Source organism: Symphalangus syndactylus, chromosome 23 (assembly GCF_028878055.3).
Source record: "Symphalangus syndactylus isolate Jambi chromosome 23, NHGRI_mSymSyn1-v2.1_pri, whole genome shotgun sequence".
Taxonomy (NCBI): domain Eukaryota; kingdom Metazoa; phylum Chordata; class Mammalia; order Primates; family Hylobatidae; genus Symphalangus; species Symphalangus syndactylus.
Window position 1 is genome coordinate 63796801 of NC_072445.2, and position 16878 is coordinate 63813678.

The following is a 16878-nucleotide window of genomic DNA, read 5'->3' on the forward strand; positions in this document are numbered from 1 at the left end:
CCAGCGGGCGGCGGACAAAAGTTTCCGAGCGCGCTCCACAGCTGGGCGGCGGAGCGGGCCCAGGCGGCCGGCCCCGCCTCGGATGCTCCCGGCCTCCTTCCTGTGCTCGTGACGGTGCCGAGCCCCCAACCCCCCCCCCCGCCCGCGAGGCAGGCTAGCTCCACACCGAGGGCTCCCACGAAAACACGCACCCCGCCAACGGAAGGGCGAGGGAACAATACGTGCCCGCACAGTTAGGGCCCGGTCCCCTCCTCCCCTGGCCCCCCGGGGCGGTGGTCGGCGTGACCACGACCGCCAGCCGGGACCCGGCGAGGGCGCGGGGCTGCCCGCGGCCCCCTCCCGGCCGGCGCCGTCCGCCCGGGTGGATCAAAGTCCGCAGAGCAGGGCGCGGCGGATGCTCCCACCGAGCAGCCCCGAGCAGGCACCCCCGCGCGAGCACCCCGGGAAGGCACCCCCACGCAGGCACCCCCGGATACCTTACGGCGGCGGCGGGAGGGCGGGCGCCGTCATCTCAGCGCTTCCCGGCCCGAGAGGGACTCGAAAGTATGTAGGAGAAAAGTTTCCCCTCCCACATGGGGGGGAGGATGTCGAGGGAGAGAGGGCGGAAGATGGAGAGTAGCGCTGGGAAGATGTTTCTGGCCGGCGGTGCGCGCACCATCCGAGTCCCGGCGGTGCTGGTTAAAAATAAACTCGGCGGCGCGGGTCGGGCCGGATTCCTGCGCTCGGACGGCTAATATGGATGCGCATCAGGTCCTGCTGGCGGGGCGCTGCGGCGGCTCGCGCTGGGAGCTGGTTGGCAGAGCCGGCGGCTCGGGAAAGGGAAAAGAGCGGAGGAAAGGGAGGAGGAGGAGGAGGAGGAACGGCCCGGCGCGCAGCCCGAGGGGAGAGGGCTGCCCCGCTCATCCCTGGCCGCCCTACCGGCCCGAGCGCACGCTGCGCGGAGTGGGGCGTGCGGGTCCCCAGCTCCGGGACACACCGAGTTTCAAAAGTACAACGCGCTCTGCAGACTTCACCCTCCCCATCCCCAAAGTTCTTTAAAAGGTCGCTCAGGCTGTGCCCCAGACGTCTCGCTGCCGCCGGAGTACCGCGAGTCGGAACCCGGGGCACATACTTACGGCCGGGCAGGACGCTTGGCTCCCAGGCATGATGCGTTGGGGACCGGTGGGCTTCAGGGAGAGACCGAGGAGAGATGCAAACTTGTTCCGGAAAAGGAATCAAAATGGCGTTTCTGGATGTGCAAAGTTCATCAACTCCGCAGTCACTTCCCCTCCTCCTCTTCTCCCACAGGGAGGGAGGTGGGCGAGGAGCTGGCGACCCCGGCGCCCCAGCCGTCGTCCCGGCCCCCGTCTCGGCCCCCCGCCCAGCTTCCTCGCCCGCACGCTCGGAGTCTCGCTCTCCCCCTCTCACCCTGATAAGTAGACACATCACGTGTTGCTCCTGCGAGTCTCCTGGGGACGTGTTACTGAGCGGCCGCGGCGGCGGCGGCGGCGGCGGCGGCGCTCGGACTGGGGGGGTGAGGGGGAGGACCGCGGTACCCGCCTGTCCCCACCGCCGCCCCCGCCCCGACTTTAGCAGGACGACCACAGTTGCCATCCTTGGATGGATGGAGGTGGAGTCCCCTCCCCACCCCCCACCGCAGCCCCAGGTTTGCCCTACGCCCTCCCAAAGCGCCCTGGGCCATAGGAGGGCCGGGTTGCCCGAGAGGAAGGGTCCCAGAGGCCGCGACTGAGTGCGATCCCATTCGTCCCGTTGCTCGCCGGCCACCTTCTTCGGCCACCGCACCCCCTCCCCTGCAGCCCCTCGCCGCGGGCGACTCCCCGCCCCCGGCTTTCCATCACTTCACTCCGCAGTTTGTTTCACTATTTTAACGGAGGCGGGGGAGACACGGTGATGCCCCGGAATTGCGAGAGGGGCACCTCGGAGGCGCTGGGGTTGGGGGGATGGGGGACGTAGGGCTCGGGGCCCTGGCCTGGCGCCGCCCCTCTGGGTCTCCGAGGCATCTGCGAGGGGGAGCCCCGCCCGCGCCGTTTCCTTTCCACGCGGTCCTCGCTCTGCATACAGGTGGGGCGAGTGGATGATGGGGCAGGAGATTAAGGAGCAGGCGCTTCACCCCGCCCCTAGCTTCGAGCCGTTTCTCTCCCGGGGCCATCCTTCTTACTTGGGCTGCCGCCCTGAGCATGCTCGCCGTCTAACAAACTCAACTCCGACCCTACTCTGGTCCCCTTCCCTTACCCACACCCCACAAAGGATGCTTCAGCGAGGAACTGCGTGGCCGCCAGGGGCTGAGGACGGCTCCTGTCGCCACTGTGTCCCCACTCCGCGATGGAATGGCTGATGCTGTGTCATCCACGTCGCCCTCCAAGGCTTCAGAGAAGCCACACGCAGTATCTCTTTCTCTCAGAGGGCTCCTGTTTCAACTCTGAAAAGCAGGGGCCCTTCTCCGAGTCGCTCTCCATCTCTCCAGCTCCTGCCACCACGCTTCGCACTGGCTGCCTTGCCCCAAGTTATCACGGAGCCCAGAGAAACCAGGCCTGGGCTGTGCTTCCTCCATAAAGCAGCTGACATGTTTCCAACTGTTAATACTTCTCCTACCGAGGTTCTGAAAGGGGTCTGTTCTCAGCCTTTGGAAACATCTTCAGAAAGATAAGGATGATTGTGGTTGTTGAAAATAAACACCCCCCCGCCCCCCTAGTTGTAAAGAAGAATGTCCAAAGAATACTACAGTAGAATTAAGCGTTTGAGTCTGGTTAAGCAAGATGATGTTATGCAGGCAGAAAGCTGGCTACTTTCTATTTACTATGACCTTTGACCCTGGCTCCACCACACCAGCTCCTCTGAGAAGGCTTGAACACCATGGAGAGTTGTAAGCCCAACTGTGGGCCTTTAATTTGACCCTTCCATTGACCTCTAGTTTTCAGGGCTGCAGACAGAAGTGTCTGTCTCGGGATGGGTCCTGGCCAGAATAGAACTCTTTAGAACCAAGGAAAAGCAGCTGGACTATTAGGTCTGATATGAGATAAGTAGGTTAAACCACTGCCCAAGAAGGAGCTGATTCAGCTGGCCGTTTCTCTGACTTTCAGCCGTCAAAATTAAGTTTTCGGAACCTGTTATGTTTCCCAGGTCTACTGTTTACTGAAGAAAACTCCATCCAGAGAAATTTTAGCGGTTGCATTTTTCTGAACCTTCCGCAACCCCGCCGCCCCCAAATGTATTATCAAATGCTTTTTTGAAGACAGGCCAGTCGTGGAGGAGATGGGCAGGTCTCTAGACAGGAATAATAGTTCACATTGCCATCATAGAATTGGTGTCTTGTGTTTCTAAGTTGTGATGTGTTCCAACGAGGGCAGAGGAAGGGCCCTGTGGGGAATGCTACTTTATTTACTCACTTTGTCTCTGATTCAGGAGCTAGCCTTTCCTGGTCTCCCCATTCAGGGATAAGTTTTGAATAGGAAAAATATCAAAATTGGAATTTTATGCATAATTTAGCAAATCTCCAATGCTACATGAATTTTCATGACAAATTGCCACCTGTATAGTGCCATCTAGAAAATACTGGCAACAAAAAAGATTGAAAACAGTTTTACTACAACTTTTTTTAATAATTTTTTTTGTTTTTGAGACAGAGCGTCACTCTGTTGCCCGGGCTGGAGTGCAGTGGTGGGATCACAACTCACTGCAGCTTTGAATTCCTGGTCTCAAGTGATCCTCCACCTTTAGCCTCCCAAGTAGCTGGGACTACAGTGCATGTCACCACACCTAGTTAATTTTAAAAGTTTTAGTAGAGAGGAGGTCTTGCTGTGTTGCCCAGGCTGGTCTCAGGTTCTAGGGCTCAAGTGATTCTCCTACCTCGGCCTCCCAAATTGCTGGGATTACAGGTGTAAGCCATTGTGCCCAGCCTATTACGTTATATTTTAAAAATTGGAGTATCATGATGCTGGGCCCTGTGTTTCTAATTTCTAGCTAATTAATAAACTTGGCAGTCAAACCACCTGTTCAAGAGTCATGCTATCTAAACCATGATGAGATGCCACTTCACACTCACTAGAATGTTTATAATAAAAAAACAGACAATAAGTGTTGAAGAGAGTATGGAGAAATTGAAACCTTCATACATTGCTGGTGAGAATGTACAATGATGCAGCCACTTTGAAAAATAGCTTGGCAGTTCCTCGAAATGTTAAACATAGAGTTGCCATATGACCCAGCAATTCCGCTCTTAGGTACATAAACAAGAAATGAAAACATATGTCCACACAAAAACTTGTACTCAAATATTCATAGCAGCACTATTCATAATAGCCAAAAAGTGGAAACAACTCAAATATTCATCAGTTGGTGGATGGATAAACAAAATGTGATATAGCCATACATAGACTGTTATTCAACCATCAAAAGGAATGAAGTACTGATGCACGATATAACATGGATGAATCTTGAAAACATTATGCTAAATGAAAGAAGTCAAACCCAAAAGGACAAATAATGGATGATTCCGTTTATATGAAATGTCCAGAATAGGCAAATTGATAGAGATAGAAAGTAGATTAATGGTTGCCTAGAACTGAGGACTAGGGAGAAGTGGGGATTGACTGCTAACGTGTGGGTTTCTTTTTGGGATGCTAAAAATGTAGTAGGCCAGACTATCCCTCGCCCCACCTCCTCCCTCCTCCCTCCTTTTTCCACCTCTCCCCTTCCCCCTCCCCCTCTCCCACTCTCTCACTCCCTCTCACTCTGCCATATAAGAAGTACCTTGCGGGCCGGGCGCGGTGGCTCACGCTTGTAATCCCAGCACTTTGGGAGGCCGAGGCGGGCGGATCATGAGGTCAGGAGATCGAGACCACGGTGAAACCCCGTCTCTACTAAAAATACAAAAAATTAGCCGGGCGCGGTGGCGGGCGCCTGTAGTCCCAGCTACTCGGAGAGGCTGAGGCAGGAGAATGGCGTGAACCCGGGAGGCGGAGCTTGCAGTGAGCCGAGATCGCGCCACTGCACTCCAGCCTGGGCGACAGAGCGAGACTCCGTCTCAAAAAAAAAAAAAAAAAAAAAGAAGTATCTTGCTTCCCCTTCACAAAACAACAACAACAACAACAGTGTAGACCAGGCAAGGTGGCTCCTGCCTGTAATCCCAGCACTTTGGGAAGTCAAGGCAGAGGATCGCTTGAGGCCAGGGATTTGAGACCAGCCTGGCCAACATGGTGAAACCCCGTCTGTACTAAAAATACAAAAAATTAGCTGGGCGTGGTGGCGGGTGCCTGTAATCCCAGCTACTTGGGAGCCTGAGGCAGGAGAATCGCTTGAACCCAGGAGGCGGAGGTTGCAATGAGCTGAGATCGCGCCATTGCACTCCCGCGAGACTCTGCCTAAAAAAGAAAAAAAATAAAAACATCCTGGCCAACATGGTGAAACCTCGTCTCTACTAAAATACAAAAAAAAAATTAGCTGGGCGTAGTGGTGTGTGCCTGTAGTCCCAGCTACTCGGGAGGGTGAGGCAGGGGAATCCCTTGAACCCGGGAGGCAGAGGCAGAGATAGCAGTGAGCCAGGATCGCACCACTGCACTCCAGCCTGGCGACAGAGCAAGACACCGTCTCAAGGAAAAATTTAAAAAAATTAAAAACTTAGCCAGACATGGTGGCACATGCTTATAGTCCCAGCTACTTGGGAGTCTGAGGCCGGAAAATCACTTGAGCCTGGTAGATCAAGGGTGCAGTGAGCTATGCTTGTGCCACTGCATTCCAGACTCGGCGACAGCGTGAGACCCTGTCTCAAAAAAATTAAAATTAATTAAAATTAAAATGTTTTAAAATTGATTGTGGTTGGGTGCACAACTCTAAATATACTAAAAATCCATTGAACTGTACATTTTAATTGGTATGTAAGCTAAAAGCTGAGCTGTATAGACATATATGGAATTGTGCTAGGTTCTGTAGTGGAGAACTGACACAAAAATGGGTAATTTATAATCTGTGCCTTAAAAGAGCTTGCAATCTAATCTCTGCATCCTCATGCAAAACAACATACAATAAAAAACATTAAATACATACAAAATTGAGTTCAGAGCAAAGAGATCACTTTTTTTGAGACGTAGTCTCACATATAATAAAAAAAAAATTAAATATATACAAAATCCAGGAGTTCAGAGCAAAGAGATCACTTCTTTTTTTTTTTCTTTTTTTCTTTTTATTTTTTTGAGACATAGTCTCACTCTGTTGCCCAGGCTAGAGTACAGTGGTGCAATATCAGCTCACTGTAACCTTTGCCTCCCGGGTTCAAGCAATTCTCCTGCCTCAGCCTCCTAAGTAGCTGGGATTACAGGTACCCACCACCATGCCCAGCTAATTTTTGTATTTTTAGTACAGATGGGGTTTACCATGTTGACCAAGTTGGTCTTGAACTCCTGACCTCAAGTGATCCTCCCGCATCGGCCTCCCAAAGTGCTGGGATTACAGGTGTGAGCCACTATGCCTAGCAGAGATCATTTCTTTTTTTCTTTTCTTTTCTTTCTTTCCTTCTTTCTTTCTTTCTTTCTTTCTTTCTTTTTTTTTTTTTTAAGACAGAGTCTCACTCTGTTGCCCAGGCTAGAGTACAATGGCTCGATCTCGGCTCACTGCAACCTCTGCCTTCTGGGTTCAAGCTATTCTACTGCCTCAGCCTCCTGAGTAGCTTGGATTACAGGCGCCCATCATCATGCTCAGCTAATTTTTGTATTTTTGTAGAGGTGGGGTTTCACCATGTTGGCCAGGCTGAACTTTTTTTTTTTTTTTGAGTTTCGCTCTTGTTGCCCAGGCTGGAGTGTGCAATGGTGCGATCTCGGCTCACTGCAACCTCTGCCTTTTGGGTTCAAGAGATCCTCCTGACTCAGCCTCCTGAGTAGTTGGGATTACAGGCATGCACCACCATGCCCAGCTAATTTTGTATTTTTAGTAGAGACGGGGTTTCTCCATGTTGGTCAGGCTGGTCTTGAACTCCTGCCCGCCTCTGCTTCCCAAAGTGCTGGGATTACAGGTGTGAGCCACCGCCCCTAGCCAAGATCAATTCTAAGAAGAGCGATCAGGGAAAGCTTCATGGAAGAGAAAGTAATGGATTTGGGCCATGGAGAATGACTAGAAATTCAGTAGATGAAGACTGGGAATTAAAAACAGCAGCGGATGCAAGAGCACCATTGTAACAAATTATGGGTCCCACTCGGAGACCAGTAAGGATTACAGCTTGGCTGAATATAACATTTACAGGAATAGATGGGTGATGAGACTAAAAGGTAAATAAGCTGAGCCTGTCCCACGAAGAATTCTGAATATTGGCCGTGGAAAAGCTTAGGTACCAAGGGCCTGAACTAGGGTGAGGGTAGAGGAGGTCAAGAAGCACTTCAGAGGAAGAACTCACAGAGAAGCAACCAGTAGACCCGTAATGGAGGGGGAACAAGGGATGGGGGGTGAGGTGCAGAAATCAGGGCCAAGATGATGCCTGGGTCTTAGCTAGGTAGCTGACAGAAGGACAAAAATGAGAAAGTCAGGGAGAAGGGGAACCCATTTGAGGTGGAAGGTGACAGAGTAGGTGATATTGAGCCTGGAGGTAGAAATAAATGGAAAACAGAGCTAAGCTATGGAAGAGGATCATGAAGAAAAAAGGTGTGGATGCTGGAGAAGGCCACTTGGATGAGGCCTCACAGCTGTGTAGGTGTCCCCAGGCAGAGAGGAGGGGGCAGGGCACTCCAGCCAGATTGGGCAGGGAGCTGCAAGCACAAGGGCACAGAGGCGTAAAACAAGGTCAGTTTCCTGAACTGCAAATACCACCCTCTGGAGCTGGAGCAGCAGAGGGAGGAGGGGAGGCAGCCAGAGATGGGGCTGCAGGAGTAGCCAGTGGGCCAGATCGCCAAGAGCGCTATGCACAGCGGACTTGGACGTTATCCAGCAGTGAGGCCGTGAAAGGGCTCACGGAGGAGGGTACCGTGGAGGATGGTCTGGAGGATGGCAGGACGAGGCAGGAGGGGGAGTTAGGAATTAATAGTAATAGAAGAATTTAGTTAAGCAAGAACAAAGACCTAGGGAGGCACTGGCTGTAGGGGTGGAAGAGGCACTGGCTGTAGAGGTGGAGAGGAATGGATTCATCTGGGACATAATTAGGCCATAGAATCAACAGAACTTGACCAACTGAGTGTGAGAGAAAAGGAAACGGGCCGGGAGCGGTGGTTCACGCCTGTAATCCCAGCACTTTGGGAGGCCGAGGCGGGTGGATCACAAGGTCAGGAGATCGAGACCATCCTGGCTAAAACGGTGAAACCCGGTCTCTACTAAAAATACAAAAAATTAGCCGGGCGTGGTGGCGGGCGCCTGTAGTCCCAGCTACTCGGAGAGGCTGAGGCAGGAGAATGGCGTGAACCCGGGAGGCGGAGCTTGCAGTGAGCCGAGATTGCGCCACTGCACTCCCGCCTGGGCCACAGAGCGAGACACTGTCTCAAAAAAAAAAAAAAAAAAAAAAAAAAGGAGAAAAGGAAACAGTCCGTCTGGAGCACTGACCAAGGTGTGTGGCAACAAAAGAGGTGAAGCTGCTGCAGCAGTTAGCGTGACCCATGGCAGTGCAGGAAGGACCAGAGACAGGAGATGTCAAGGGGACAGATCCGCAAGGCTTGGTCCCCGTTGGTTGTGGAGTGAGAAGTCGTGGGTTTAAGAAGGCCGATTCTCTGGGCTTGGCCTTAGATAACTGGATAGAGGGTGGGTCCATTCACCAGTGGCATGAGTCGTGGAGGGGGGTGCGACTTGTGGAATTGGAGAGGTGGGGAACTCAGAAGGGAGGCCTAAAGACACATCTAGGTAAAGAGACCATGGACAATGAAAGGCTAGGGCAGCACCCAGGGAAATGCCTGCAATTCAGTGGAAAAAGAAGAGGGAGTGATAAGAGCTCCTTCTCTTTTGCCTCTAAAGAAGCAGAACAGCTAAGGGAAAAGGTGGCCCACAGTGTTAAAACATAGAGAAACCATACAGAATGTGGGATAATAGACATTGGAGACTTGGAGGGGTGAGAGGGTGGCAAGGGGTAAGAGTACTTAATGGTACAATGTACATCATGTGGGTGATGGTTACACTAAAAGGCCACACTTCACCACTGTGCAATATATCCATGTACCAAAACTGCACCTATACCCCTTAAACTTATGCAAAAAGCAAACAAACAAAGAGAAACCAAGGCAAGTGGCAGAAACAAAGGCTGAGAGCTGAGAAAGTGAGTCCATGTGAGTATGGTAGGCAGGGGCCAGAAAGCAAGGGGTTAAACAGTGAGTAGAAGAAGAGGAAGTGAAGGCCCTGCTCTGGGGTAAACTTAGGTGAGAAAGGAAGGGAAAGAAAGAAAAATAACAATAGCAATGACCATTAACAGTCAGCATTTACTGAAGGGCTGACTCTGCCCAGGCCCTGCTCCAGGGCCTCCTCCGTATAGTCTGGCTCTGTGCCCTCCACCCTCACTCAGGTGGGTGCCATTACCATCCCCATTTTGCAGCTGATGAAACTGAAGCAGAGAGGTTCCTCAACTGCCCAACATCTCCCAGCTGGGAAGGGGTAGCACTGAGATGCAAACCAGGCACCCTGACCCTGGAGCCCACACTTTTTTATTGTCACTGTCATGGTTGCTGTTGTTAGCCTATTAAGAATTAGTTTACTAATTTAAAAAATATCTACCGCCGGGCGCGGTGCCTCACGTCTGTAATCCCAGTACTTTGGGAGGCTGAGGTGGGCGGATCACCTGAGGTCAGGAATTCAAGACCAGCCCCAACATGGGGAAACCCTGTCTCTACTAAAAATACAAAATTAGCCGGGTGTAGTGGTGCGTGCCTGCAATCTCAGCTACTCGGGAGGCTGAGGCAGGAGAATTGCTTGAACCTGGGAGGCGGAGGTTGCAGTGAGCCGAGATCGAGCCATTGCACTCCAGCCTGGGCAACAAGAGCGAAACTCCGTCTCAAAAAAATAAAATAAAATAAAATAAAAAAATAAAAATAAAAAATATCTACCACAAGAATTAGCCAGGCGTGGTGGCATGCGCCTGTAATCCTAGCGACTCGGGAGGCTGAGGCAGGAGAATCGCTTGAACCCGGGAGGCGGAGGTTGCAGTGGGCCAAGATTGAGCCATTGCACTCCAGCCTGGGCGACAGAGCGAGACTCCATCTCAAAAAAAAAAAACCTACTTGATTGTCTTGACTAATCTCAATAAAACCCTCTTGATTGGAGTTTTGCAGAAGGGCCATTGTTGTCTGTGCAGTTGTTTTACAAGGATTTAATTAGAAGGATAAGTGAGTGCACATTTTTAAGTATTGTTAATTTGGTTTATAATCACCCCTCCCTCACGGGAACATAAGGTACAAATCTCTTTCTGTTCTCCCAGTGTTACGTTCCATATGTGCAGAATAAATTCCGAAGCTGTAGCTGGGTATTTTCTAGATTCCAACATGCCTAGCATAGCAAAAGGCTAAAGATGGGCTAGCACAGTAGAGTCCACGTTTTCCGTGTCTACACCAGTGGTTCTCAGCCAGGTGATTCTGACCCCCAGGGTATGTTTGGCAATGTCTGGAGACATTTTTTGGCTGTCACAAGCTGGGGCAAATGTGCAAATGGCATTTAGTGAGTAGAGGCCAGGGACGCTGCTTAAAATACTACACTGCATAGGGAAAGCCCTCCACAGCAAAGAATTATCTGGTCGCAAAGGTTAATAGTGTCGGGGTTGAGAAGCCCTGCTCCACAGTGCCTTGGAAATTATCTCTAGGAGCTGGGTGTGGTGGTGCACACCTATAATCCCAGCTACTTAGGAAGCTGAGGCAGAAGGATCTCTGAGCCCAGGAGTTTAAGACCAGCCTGGGCAACAACATAGCAAGACTCCATCTCTTAAAAAAAATTATCTCCATGAGTATCAGAATGTGGAGAAGGGGTTTTAGAAGGGTTAAACTACCCAAACAATTTATGTCAACAGGAAAGGAATGCAGACCCAGAGAGGGATCATATAGAGATGTATGAAACAATGTTGGAAGGGGGTGAGAGAGAGTCTGTGGCACAGGAGGAAAGGCAGAGATCAGCCTAGGAAGGAAAAGAGGAATACTTCATCTTCTAAGATGAGAGAGAAGGGGGAAAGAATAGTAGGAACACACTGAGAAATATTAGTGAGAAAAGGTATCTGCTGGCCTTGACTGTGTAAGGCAGCATTGAGGAGAGTAGGGGTGGGGCCCGGGGCTGAGGGTAGGGAGAGAAGAAGGCAGGAACTGGTGGTGGAAGACCAGCTGTTTCAGCTTCCTTTCAATGCTATGGGCACCCCAGAGGGAGGAAACTTACAGTGGGAATGCTGACTGGCAGCTGGAAATTCAAATGAGCAAGGCAGACACAAAAGTGTCCAGAAGAGCCACAGAAGATGTCCAGAGTTTTCTGAATGTGATTGGGTGCCAATGCGGGCAGGTCCAGGTCCAAATGGAGCCAGGAGGATAAGGCAGGAAGGGGCTGAGACCTTGAGAACTGGGAGTGGCCGGGGGGCCTGAAGATGTGGAAGGAGGCAGGAGGGGTGGCAGGGGGGTGAAGCAGGTGCAGGGAAAGCAGGAGGGGTGAGGGTGGGAGACACAGGGTCAGAGCCCTTGAGGGGCAGACCCCAATGACTCTAAGATGGAGCAGAAATCCCAATCACTGGGCTGAGGAGGTGGAGCAGATATGAAGCCAGAATAGGACTTGGTCCTTGACAGAGATGGTTTTGTCTCCGAAAATGAGGAAGCAGAGGGGGTGAGAGGAAAAGTATGGAGCAGCTACTTAGGTTTTTGTGAAGGAGGTGTGTCTTAGAGATTAGAAGAGGGGAAGAGGCAGGTAATCAACAGATGACCCCAGCTTTACCGTAGGTGTGATGGGCTGAAGTGTCCCCCAAAACCCACACATTGAAGTTCTAAACCCCAGGACCTCAGAAAGTGACTGTATTTAGAGAGAGGGCCTTTATTGATTGATTGATTGATTGATTGATTGAGACGGAGTCTTGCTCCGTCGCCCAGGCTGGAGTGCAGTGGTATGATCTAGGATCACTGCAACCTTCACCTCCCAGGCTCAAGCGGTTCTCCTGCCTCAGCCTCCTGAGTGTCTGGGATTACAGGTGCCCACCACCATGCCCAGCTAGGGTTTCACCATGTTGGACAGGCTGGTCTCGAACTCCTGACTTCAGGTGATCCACCCGCCTCGGCCTCCCAAAGTGCTGGGATTACAGGTATGAGCCACTGCGCCTGGCCTAGAAAGGGCTTTTAAAGAGGGGATTAAGGTAAAATGAAGTCTTTAGGGTGGGCCCTGATTCAATATGGTCTCCTTATCAGAGGAGATGAGGACACAGATACAAAAATAAGGGACGGCCAGGCGCGGTGGCTCATGCCTGTAATCACAGCACTTTGGGAGGCCGTGGGGAGCAGATCACGAGGTCAGGAGATCGAGACCATCCTGGCTAACACGGTGAAACCCTGTCTCTACTAAAAATACAAAAAATTAGCTGGGTGTGGCAGTGTGTGCCTGTAATCCCAGCTAATCGCGAGGCTGAGGCAGGAGAATCACTTGAGCCCGGAAGGCGGAAGTTGCAGCAAGCAGAGATCACACCACTGCACTCCAGCCTGGCGACAGAGCGAGACTCCATCTCAAAAACAAAAAAACAAAAAACAACAAAAAAAAGTATTGTATATATACTTTTTTAGTGTGTATATATATAATATGTATATATACTATGTACATAATTGTATATATACCATGTACATAAGCATACAAATACATACACCTTGTATATACATATAGATGTATTACAGTGTATGTATAATACATATATATAAAATATGTACGCATGTGAAAGATACATGTATGCAACATGCACACGTATAATATATACATATGTATATGTATATATGTAATATATGTAAATATTATACATATGTAATATATGTAATATATGTAAATATTATACATATGTAATGTATGTAATATATGTACATATTATACATATATAATATATGTAATATATGTACATATTATACATATGTATTATATGTAATATATGTACATATATATGCAAAATATATTTGTGCATATATATTTTTTTCAGAGATGGGGTTCCACTCTGTCACACAGGCTGTAGTGCAGTAGCCTGATCATAGCCAACTACAGCCTCAAACGCCTGGACTTAAGCGATCCTTCTGCCTCAGTCTCCCAAGTAGCTAGGAATACAAGCATGCACCATTACACCTGGCTAATTTTTAAATTTTTTATAGAGAAGGGGTCTCACTATATTGCCCAGGCCGATCTCAAACTCCTAGCCTCAAGTGATCCTCCCACCTTGGCCTCCCAAAGTGCTTGGATTACAGGCATGAACCACTGCACCAGCCCTTCATATTATATATTTTTAAATTAGATGTTTTGTTCTCACTTATAAGCGGAAGCTAAATAATGTGTATACACAAACGTAAAGTGTGGAATAATAGATACTGGAGACCCAGAAGGGTGGGAGGGGAGTGAGGAATGAGAAATTCCTTAATGGATACAATGTACACTATTTGGGCGATGGTTACACTAAAAGCCCAGAGTTCACCACTATGCAATATTTCCATATATCAAAACTGCACTTGTATGTACCGCCTACATTTATACAAAAGAAAAAAAAAGGAAGAAAAAGAAAATGAGGTGCTTAATAGTCATATTTTGCAATCAAATACACGTATTTTAAACCAATAAAAGTGTTAAGGTTACATCAAATTGCCTTTTTTTTTTTTTTTTTGAGACCAAGTCTCACTCTATCGCCCAGGCTGGAGTGCAGTGGCATGATCTCAGCTCACTGCAACATCCGCCTCCCGGGTTCAAGCAATTCTCCTGCCTCAGCCTCCCAAGTAGTTGGGACTACAGGTACGTGCCACCACGCCAGGCTAATTTTTTGTATTTTTTTTAGTAGAGACGGGGTTTCACCGTGTTAACCAGGATGGTCTCGATCTCCTGATCTTGTGATCTGCCCGCCTTGGCCTCCCAAAGTGCTGGGATTACAGGCGTGAGCCACCGCGCCCAGCCAACAATGGCTTATTTTGCAGAAATATGTAAACCTGAGTGATGTGACTCCATGGTTTGTCAATTTGGTCCCATTATTTCAGAGGAACCTGGGTTAAGTGCTGATTTTCACAGGATTATTTCAATAAAGAACCCAAGGTTTACAGAGAATAACATGCGCAATTTAAACAGCTGCTAAGTGGTGGAGCCAGGATTGGAATCCAAGTCCTCTGAGTCTGCAGCCCAGGTTCTTTCTGTGCACTGTATGGAATGACAGAAAAATTTAAATCCTGATCAGGCTGTAATCCAAGTCTGTAAATTCTGAGAACAATAGATGGTGTTGAGGGGAGAGGGGATGAATGCTTCCAGATATTAATCCTGTGATAAAGCTGGAATGTACATATTGTACACATACTATATACTATGGTATAGTGCTGGTGCAACAACAGGTGGAGCAATGGAATCAAACAGAAAACCCAGAAGTATTTGGTGTATGGTACAATGGCACTTCAAATCAGTGGGGGAAAGAATAAAATTAGTCAATATATGCGGAACAATTTTAGAGGAAAAAAATTCACACCCAATACCCACTTTGCACTAAAGATTAAAACTTAACAGCTGGGCGCAGTGGCTCATGCCTGTAAGCTCAGTACTTTAGGAGGCCGAGGTTGGCAGATCATGAGGTCGGGAGTTCGAGACCAGCCTGGCCAACATAGTGAAAGGCTGTCTCTACTAAAAATACAAAAAAATTAGCTGGGCGTGGTGGCAGGTACCTGTAATCCCAGCTACTTGGGAGGCTGAGGCAGGAGAATTGCTTGAACCTGAGAGGCAGAGGTTGCAGTGAGCTGAGATCACACCACTGCCCTCCAGCCTGGGCAACAAGAGCAAAATTTCATCCCAAAAAGAATAAAAGAATAAAACAAAAAAACTTACTCCAGGCCAGGCACGGTGGCTCACGCCTGTAATCCCAGCACTTTGGGAAGCTGAGGTGGGAGGACTGCTTGAGCTCATGGGTTCAAGACCAGCCTGGGCAACATGGCAAAACGCCACCTCTTTCAGAAATACAATCCCAGCACTTTGGGAGGCAGGGGCGGTGGATCATTTGAGGTCAAGAGTTCGAGACCAGCCTGGCCAATACGGTGAAACCATGTCTCTACTAAAAATACAAAAATTAGCCAGGCATGGTGGTGCATGCCTGTATTCCCAGCTACTTGGGAGGCTGAGGCAGGAGAATCACTTGAACCGGGGAGGCAGAGGTTTCAGTGAGTCAAAATCAGGCCACTGCACTCCAGTCCAGCCTGGATGTCACAGTGAGACTCCATCTCAAACACACACACACACACGCACACACACACACACACACACACCCCAACAAAAAAACCCTCACAGAATTAGCCAAGTATGGTGTTGCACATCTGTAGTCCCAGCTACTCGGGAGGCTGAGGTGGGAGAATGTCTTAAGCCAGGAGATGGAGGCTGCAGTGAGCTGAGATTGTGCCACTGCATTCCAGTCTGGGCAACAGAGCCAGACCCTCTCACAAAAACAAAACAGTTACTCCAAGTGGATTAAAGAGCTAAATGTAAAATATGAATGATTAAAGAACCAAAACAGGGTGGGCACGGTGGCTCACACATGTAATCCCAGCACTCTGGGAGGCTGAGGCAGGCGGATCACCTGAGGTCAGGAGTTCCAGACCAGCCTGGCCAATATGGTGAAACCCTGTCTCTACTAAAAATACAAAAATTAGCTGGGTGTGGTGGCGGGTGCCTGTAATCCCAGCTACTTGGGAGGCTGAGGCAGGAGAATCACTTGAATCCAGGAGGCAAAGATTGCAGTGAGCCGAGATCACGCCACTGCACTCCAGCCTGGGTGGCAGGCAGAGTAATACTCCTTCTCAAAAAAAAAAAAAAAAAAAAAAAAAGAACCAGAATAAAAGTAGGTAAATATTTATCTGATCTTTAAGGGTGTGGAAGGGTTTTTGAGGAAAAAGAAATAAACCACAAAAGAAAAGGTATGTATTTTCATTTACATAATTCTATATATACTACTATAGGTTAAATTAAAATGGAAATTACAAACTAGGAAAAAACATATTTACAGACAGAATTAATTAAGAGCCTCAGTATAAGAAAAGCTTCACTTTATTGATCCCTGATTGGGTATAAGACATGCTAAGCACTTTGCATAAAATATCTCATCATAATCCTATAAAGGAGGTACAATTAGTACCACTTTTTTTTTTTTTTTTCTTGAGATGGAGTCTCACTCTGTCACCCAGGCTGGAGTGCAATGGCGCGAGCTCAGCTCACTGCAATCTCCGCCTCCCTGGTTCAAGCGATTCTCCTGCCTCAGCCTACTGAGTGGCTGGGATTACAAGGTACGCACCACCGTGCCTGGCTAATTTTTGTATTTTTAGTAGAGACAGGGTTTCACCCTGTTATCCAGGATGGTCTCCATCTCCAGACTGGGTGATCCGCCCATCTCAGCCTCCCAAAATACTAGGATTACAGGCGTGAGCCACCGAGCCCAGCCCAATTTGTTTGTTTGTTTGTTTTTTTTTTTTTTTGAGATAGTGCAGTGGCACAATCTCAGCTCACTGCAGCCTCCACCTCCCGCATTCAAGTGATTCTTCTGCCTCAGCCTCCTGGGTAGCTGGGATTACAGGCGCGCACCACCACACCCCACTAATTATTGAATTTTTAGTAGAGATGGGGTTTCACCATTTTGGCCAGGCTGATCTTGAACTCCTGACCTCAGGCGATTCACCTGCCTCGGCCTCCCAAAGTGCTGGGATTACAGGCGTGAGCCACCACACCCAGCCTAGCTCTACTTTTGAAAATAAAGAAACAAACACCAAATGGCTA

At 49.3% G+C, this 16878-nt stretch overlaps 1 protein-coding gene across 9 annotated transcripts in view; it reads right to left on the reverse strand.

Annotated features, from left to right (window-relative positions):
• The window catches only part of RREB1 (ras responsive element binding protein 1), a 202491-nt gene that overhangs the window by 143266 nt on the left and 42347 nt on the right, over window positions 1-16878 (reverse strand). For 2 of the 9 annotated variants that reach the window (XM_055263017.2, XM_055263018.2), the window contains exon 1: window positions 1116-1393. The exons of 1 other annotated variant lie outside the window; for it this stretch is intronic. The gene's annotated coding sequence lies outside the window, so the exon portion shown is untranslated. 6 more of the 9 variants (XM_055263009.2, XM_055263015.2, XM_063632937.1 and 3 more) reach the window with 6 other exon arrangements.